This window comes from Nerophis ophidion, linkage group LG24 (genome assembly GCF_033978795.1).
Source record: "Nerophis ophidion isolate RoL-2023_Sa linkage group LG24, RoL_Noph_v1.0, whole genome shotgun sequence".
Taxonomy (NCBI): Eukaryota; Metazoa; Chordata; class Actinopteri; order Syngnathiformes; family Syngnathidae; genus Nerophis; species Nerophis ophidion.
The window spans coordinates 33,249,518-33,257,295 of record NC_084634.1 but is presented as its reverse complement, the minus strand read 5'-3'; positions in this window follow the sequence as shown (position 1 = coordinate 33,257,295).

Below are 7,778 nucleotides of genomic sequence, written 5' to 3'. Positions count from 1 at the left end.
CATCTGAGGTCCTCTCCAAGGTTTCTCATAGTCAGCATTGTCACTGGCGTCCCACTGGATGTGAATTCTCCCTGCCCACTGGGTGTGAGTTTTCCTTGCCCTTTTGTGGGTTCTTCCGAGGATGTTGTAGTCGTAATGATTTGCGCAGTCCTTTGAGACATTTGTGATTTGGGGCTGTATAAATAAACATTGATTGAGTGATTGATTGAAGTTATGGAAAAAAAAAATGCCAACATGGCACTGCCATATTTGTTATTGAAGTCAGAAAGTGCATTATTTTTTTTTTTGACATGCCTCGAAACAGCAGCTTGGAATTTGGGACATGCTCTTCCTGAGAGAGCTTGAGGAGGTTGAGGTGGGCGGGGTTAGAGGGGCCGGGGTTTAGGCGCAGGGGTTGTATATTGTAGCGTTCCGGAGGAGTTAGTGCTGCAAGGGGGTCTGGGTATTTGTGTTTATGTTGTGTTACGGTGCGGATGTTCTCCCGAAATGTGTTTGTCATTCTTGTTTGGTGTGGGTACACAATGTGGCGCATATTTGTAACAGGTTGTTTTATACGGCCACCCTCAGTGCGACCTGTATGGCTGTTGATCAAGTATGCGTTGCATTCACTTGTGTTTGTGACTGGGCCGGCATGCAAAAGCAGTACCAGTCCCTACGTCCGTGTACACAGCGACATTCTAAAAAGTCATGAATTTTACTTGTTGAAACAGATACCGATAATTTTAAAACCGATATTACATTTTAAAGCATTTATCGGCCGAAAATATCGGCAGTCCGATGTCATCGGACATCTCTACTTTTCGGTACTTTCCTAAATAAAGGAGGCCACAACAACATTGCGTTTTTGGCTTTATTTTAACAAACAATCTTAGGGTTCATTAAACAAATGTTTATTATTGCAATTTAGTGCTTACATAAAATAGTGTACATATAAGACAACTTGTGTTTTAGTAGTAAGTAAACAAACAAAAGCTCCTAATTTAGCTGCTGACATATGCAGTAACATAATTGTCTCATTTTCCATTCTATTATTGTGTTAACATTATTAAAGTAAGTAGTAGAAACTAATTATTAATCTACTTGTTCATGTACTTTTTATATCTGCTTACTTTCTCTTTCGACATGTTCTATCTACACGTCTGCTAAAATGTAATAATAAAGTTTTCATTCTGTTGTTTGATACTTTACATTAGTTTTGGATGATACCACAAATGGGGGGATCAATCCGATACCAAGTAGTTATACAATCACACTGTGGAGGTTGCCCTCCCGTGGCAACATTGGTTTATTTGCCATCATTTTGCTTCTCAGCACAAAGTGTCTCTCTCGCGCTCTCGCCTTAGCTCCAAAAACGTCTCTTCTCCCGGCGACGGCTTAAACAGAGCGACAGGTGATTAGATAATAAGGCCCACCTGGGCCATCCACACACCTGTCGGTGACTTCGAAGCCGGTCCTGGCACACCCTGCTTCGCTGCAGGCCGGCGGGCCACGCCCCCCTCCACGCATACATTGGTCATATTCAAAGTTCTCATGTTTTCCAGGGACGTATTTACTGAGTATATGCACATAATATGAATTAAAAAAAAAAAAAAAAGAAATCAGATGTTGTGATGACAAAAAATACCAATGTAATCACAGTAGTATCGACTAGATACTGGCCCGTACTTGATATCATTACAGTGGATGTTAGGTGTAGATCCACCAATGGCGTTTGTTTACATTTTGACTGCAGCATGTTTAGTGATTCCTCGTCCTGCAGGCACGATACTTGTAAGAAACTTACTTTTTTTGTCGCCATGGATGTGAGGATTAGTGAATTAGAAGAAGCAGAACGCGGATAGACGTTAGCCGCTAACTAGCTAGCCATGTTTTAAAGCACCTCTTCCTGAGGGTGTTTCAGTCTTATAACTTCACCTTTATCTTTAGTTTTTAAGCCAAAATGTGTCCATTCTCCCTTTTCTGTCTAGACACTGTGTCTGCTTGTGAGTACTCTGTGATTGCGCACTGCCGAACATGCTCCTCTGCTCGTAAACCAGCATTAGTACGCTTCAGAGGCGGTATAGTACCAAAAATTATTCATTAGTATCCCGGTACTATACCAATACCGGCGTACCGTACAACCCTAGTCTACACTAAGCTGGATAACCCCTTAAACAAATATTTATTTAGCCTTAGCCCTGTTTCAGCCACACTAAATCATCGTATAAGGTGACCCTTTCTCGGACAATATTTTACAGCTAAATGTCTTGTTTTTATGACATGGACTTGTTTCTTCAGCATTGTCCACACGTTTAAGTGAGGACTTTGGGAATGCCGCACTAAAACTTTCATTCTAGTCTGATTTAGCCATGTTTGGGGTCAAATGTCCTGTTGGAACACCCAACTGTGCCCAAGACCCAACCTCCGGGGTGATGATATCAGATTGTCCTGAAGAATTTGAAGGAAATTCTCCCTTTTCAGTGTTCTATTTACTCTCTGTAAAGCACCAGTTCAATTGGCAGCAAAACAGGCACGGAGCATAATACTACCACCACCATACTTGACGGTAGGTGTGGTGTTCCTGGGATTGAAGGCCTCACCATTTTACCTCCAAACATATTACTGGGTATTGTGATCAAATAGAGAGTGGGCCCAAATTTTAAACTCAACAAAGCCGCGGGCCAAGGTTGAACAAATGAAACTTTTAATAGGGACCCAAACAAGTTTTGCATTGATTATTGAACAAGCAAGAATTATATAACTTTAAAGTGACATGCAAACTCGAGTTTCAAATGATACTAAAAATGAAAAAATAGCAATTGCATATCAAATCAAATTTAAATAGAAATTGAATGCCTCTTTTCTATTTGCAGCCTTCTCAGGTAAATATCAAAATAAACTTTTCCCACAGGCTAATAATACATTTGTATATTGTAGCGTCCAGAAAGAGGTAGTGCTGCAAGGGATTCTGTGTATTTGTTCTGTTGTGTTTATGTTGTGTTACAGTGCAGATGTTCTCCCGAAATTTGCTTGTCATTCTCGTTTAGTGTTGGTTCACAGTGTGGCGCATATTTGTAAAAGTCTTAAAGTTGTTTATATGGCCACCCTCAGTGTGACCTGTATGGCTGTTGACCAAGCTTGCATTGCATTAACTTGTGTATGTGTGTGTGTGTGTAAAAGCCACATATATCATGTGACTAGGCCGGCACGCTGTTTCTACGTAGAAAAAGCGGACGTGACGAAAGGTTTTAGAGGACGCTTGAGGCAGTGCCTTTAAGCCACGCCCCCAATATTGTTGTCCAGGTGTGAATCGGGAGAAATTTATCTGAGGTATAAATCTGAGCTGACCTTGCGTAACACGATAAGTAATGAATAATTCCACTTGTCATCGCAGTGTTAAAAATAACGCTCAAAATATAAAAAAATTATCATGCATTTTGAATCCATCCATCCGTTTTTCTACCGCACCTGTTCAAGAAGTTGCGTTAATGGTAAGAAGTTATGTACTTATTATTGGTCAGTGTGGGGCTTGCCATCCTGGGGGTTCTTCAGACCACCAAGCACCGACATGAGAGCCTGTTTCAGGGTTACAATATTGTTTTATTTTTCAATTAGTCTCTCAGTTGCTTCCTAGCAATTGTCTTTTCCTCTTTCGTTCTCGCTCGCGCTCTGGCTCCAGCCCCAACGCCCGTCTCTCCTCCTGGCTGGTGCTTATAACAGAGCGACAGGTGATTAGATAACAAGGCAAAGGTGGGCCAATTACGCACCTGTCGCTGATTTTGAGGCCGATCCTGGCAACACCCCGCTTCGCTACAGGCCCGCAGGCCACGCCCCCTCCATAGTTAGCTTCAGAATAACAATGTTATTACAAAGAATAAGAGACCTATTATACTCTAGAAATGTTGGTCTTACTTAAAAATGCACACATTTAGTTGTTCAGTGTTGAATTTTTTTTTATATGGCTCTTACGGAAATACATTTTAAAATATTTTAATTCTTGGCTCTCTCAGCCAAAAAGGTTCCCGACCCCTGCTCCAGAAGTTCTAATCTTTGTCCATGTGATGTCAGATGAAACACAAATTGAGCTGTACCCAGAAATATCTTCACAAGTGTGTTAACTTTTGATCACAACTGTATATAAATTCCTTGTGCACTAATTGACTGAAAGAGTGCGCACTTGATGTCACGTTATTGATGGAAAAATGCATCTTTAGGCAATATGGTTTGCCGGAGCGACTAGGACAGTGGTCCACAACCACCGGGCCGCAGAATACATTTTTTATAATTTTTGTTTAAAAAAATAAAATAAATAAAAATAAAATAAAATTAAATTAAATTTTGTTGATTTAATTAAATATATATATATATGTATGTATATATATATATATATATTTATATATATATATTAAATTGTATTAAATCAACATAAAAAACACAATATACACTTACAATTAGTGCACTGAACACAAAAAACCTCCCTTTTTCATGACAAAGAAAAAAAAAAAAAAAAAAAAAAAAAGGACTCCCCCACCCCCCACCCCCTACCCGGGCCGCGGGACAAATTATTAAGCGTTGACCGGTCCGCGGATACAAAAAGGTTGGGGACCACTGGACTAGGAGACACCAAGAGTAAGAAGCGGTAGAAATTGAAATACAAAGGACAGATTTTTAAAAAATAAAATGAAAAAAATATATATTATTATCTTTATTTATTTTTTTAAACTTGGGACTTCTCGCGGGCCGGATTTTGGACGTCGGCGGGCCAGATCCGTGGGGGGGTAAAAACTTTACATTTACAAAACTTCACTGTAGAATAGTGTTGGTTTTTTTTACATCATTTTAAGGTAAATGGAAAAACACTACTACTGTTTTGTGTTTTTTTACAACATAATATTCATGGAAAAACAGTACAAGTTCCTTTTTTTATTCTAGCAATTTAGCAGCCAGTTCTTCAACCGTAAAAACAAATGTATCGTTTAACTGGTTTTCATTGAGGGCCACATGGCTGTTAAGGGCCGCTTCTAACAATAAATAATGTATGAATTTGACTCTGGATTTCATGATTAATAATACAGATTTTTTGCCACCCATCCAAAAGATCAGAATCAGGAGAAGGGTACATTTCGGAGTGCATTGTGCCAAATGTGAAATTTAATGGAAGAGGAATAATGGTGTGGTGTTGTTTTTCAGGAATTGGGCTTGGCCCCCTTATGCTCCAGGATACCAAAACATTTTGGACAATTCCATGCTCCCAACCTTGTGGGAACAGTTTGGAGCAGGCCCCTTCCTCTTCCGACATGACTGTGCACCAGTGCACAAAGCAAGGTCCATAAAGACATGGATGCCAGAGTCAGGTGTGGATGAACTTGACTGGCCTGCACAGAGTCCTGACCTGAATCCGATACAACACCTTTGGGATGAATTAGAACAGAGACTGAGAGCCAGGACTTCTGGACCAACATCAGTGTGTGACCTCACCAACGTGCTTTGGGAAGAATGGTGGAAAATTCCTATTGGAAATTGGGACCAGTGGTGTCAGAGATGCTATGGTTATCCTCAGCCCTTTTTGAAGGATCCTTGGGATGGTACAGCGCGGTTGGTAGAGTGGCCGTGCCAGCAACTCGAGGGTTCCGGGTTCGATCCCAGCTTCTGCCAACCCGGTCACTGCCGTTGTGTCCTTGGGCAAGACACTTTACCCACCCGCTCCCAGTGCTGGTTTAAAAAATGTAACTTAGGTATTGGGTTTCACTATGTAAAGCGCTTTGAGTCACAAGAGAAAAGCGCTATATAAATATAATTCACTTCATCTTAGACCTTTTGGATGATTGGAACGGGGTACGTGCGACTAGGACTTATTGGGACCTAAAGGCTCTCTGCCAGGGGTCTCAAACTCAATTTACCTGGGGGCCACTGGATGCAGAGTCTGGGTGTGGCTGGGCCACCACAAAAGTTTTCTTAAAAAAATATTTTTAAATGTCTTTATTTTTATTTTCAACACAAAATAATTCAGAATATAAATGAACAAAATGAGAATGAAGTAAATAAATCTGTCATAAGTAATAATAATGGTTAGATTTCTCCAGTCAGCAACAATATGTGAGGCAACGTTAAAACGGGTTGAATTGGTCCAGGTTATCGGCAACCGTTACTATTGACATAGAGCCAGGCACGTAAGAAAACCCTTGTCTCCATGGCAACGTTTCTGTCTCTTTCAGTCATTTGCCGCTTTTCCACTAATGCAGAGGTAGGCAACCCAGAATGTTGAAAAAGCCATTTTGGTCTAGCGGAAAAGCGGCAAAACGTTTCTCTGCTTGAATCACGAAAGGGACGTCAATGTTCGGCACCTCGAGAGCCACATACCACACCGCGATTGGTAGATTCCTTCAGCTCCGCACACAACGCTGTCAAGCGCCATTCGTGTAATACTCGCGGACCGCACTAACATTAAACTTTCATACTGAAGGGGAACATTATCAGCAGATCTGTGTAAGCGTCAATATATACTTTGATGTTGCAGAAAAAAGACCATATGTTTTTTTAACCGATTTCCGAACTCTAAAAGGGTGAATTTGGCGATTTAAACGCCTTTCAATTGTTCGCCAGTCGGAGCGATGACAGGCGATGCATTTCCAACGATAAAGTCAACAAAATCACAGAGGTCAGTTTTGTTGATGTTATTGCTAATCAGACATATTTGGTCACGGCATGACTGCAAGCTAATCGATCCATCCATCCATCCATCATCTTCCGCTTATCCGAGGTCGGGTCGCGGGGGCAACAGCCTAAGCAGGGAAGCCCAGACTTCCCTCTCCCCAGCCACTTCGTCTAGCTCTTCCCGGGGGATCCCGAGGCGTTCCCAGGCCAGCCGGGAGACATAGTCTTCCCAACGTGTCCTGGGTCTTCCCCGTGGCCTCCTACCAGCTGGACGTGCCCTAAACACATCCCTAGGGAGGCGTTCGGGTGGCATCCTGACCAGATGCCCGAACCACCTCATCTGGCTCCTCTCGATGTGGAGGAGCAGCGGCTTTACTTTGAGTTCCTCCCGGATGGCAGAGCTTCTCACCCTATCTCTAAGGGAGAGCCCCGCCACCCGGCGGAGGAAACTCATTTCGGCCGCTTTTACAAGTGATCTTATCCTTTCGGTCAAGACCCAAAGCTCATGACCATAGGTGAGGATGGGAACGTAGATCGACCGGTAAATTGAGAGCTTTGCCTTCCGGCTCAGCTCCTTCTTCACCACAACGGATCGATACAACGTCCGGATTACTGAAGACGCCGCACCGATCCGCCTGTCGATCTCACGATCCACTCTTCCCCCACTCGTGAACAAGACTCCTAGGTACTTGAACTCCTCCACTTGGGGCAGGGTCTCCTCCCCAACCCGGAGATGGCACTCCACCCTTTTCCGGGCGGGAACCATGGACTCGGACTCGGAGGTGCTGATTCTCATTCCGGTCGCTTCACACTCGGCTGCTAATTGATGCTAACATGCTATTTAGGCTAGCTGTATGTACATATTGCATCATTATGCCTCATTTGTAGCTATATTTGCATCCAGCCTTTCCCTCCACCCACATTTAATGCCAAACAAACACATACCAATCGTTGGTTAGAAGGCGATCGCCGAATTCGTCTGCGCTTCTGTCGTGATATGGCTCAAAAGATTCTGTTTCTTCTTTAATTTCGTTTTCGGCACCTGCCTCCACACTCATCCGTTGCAATACATGCGTAATCTGTTGAATCGCTTACGCCGCTGAAATCCGAGTCTGAATCCGAGCCACTGTGCTATACCTTTCCGT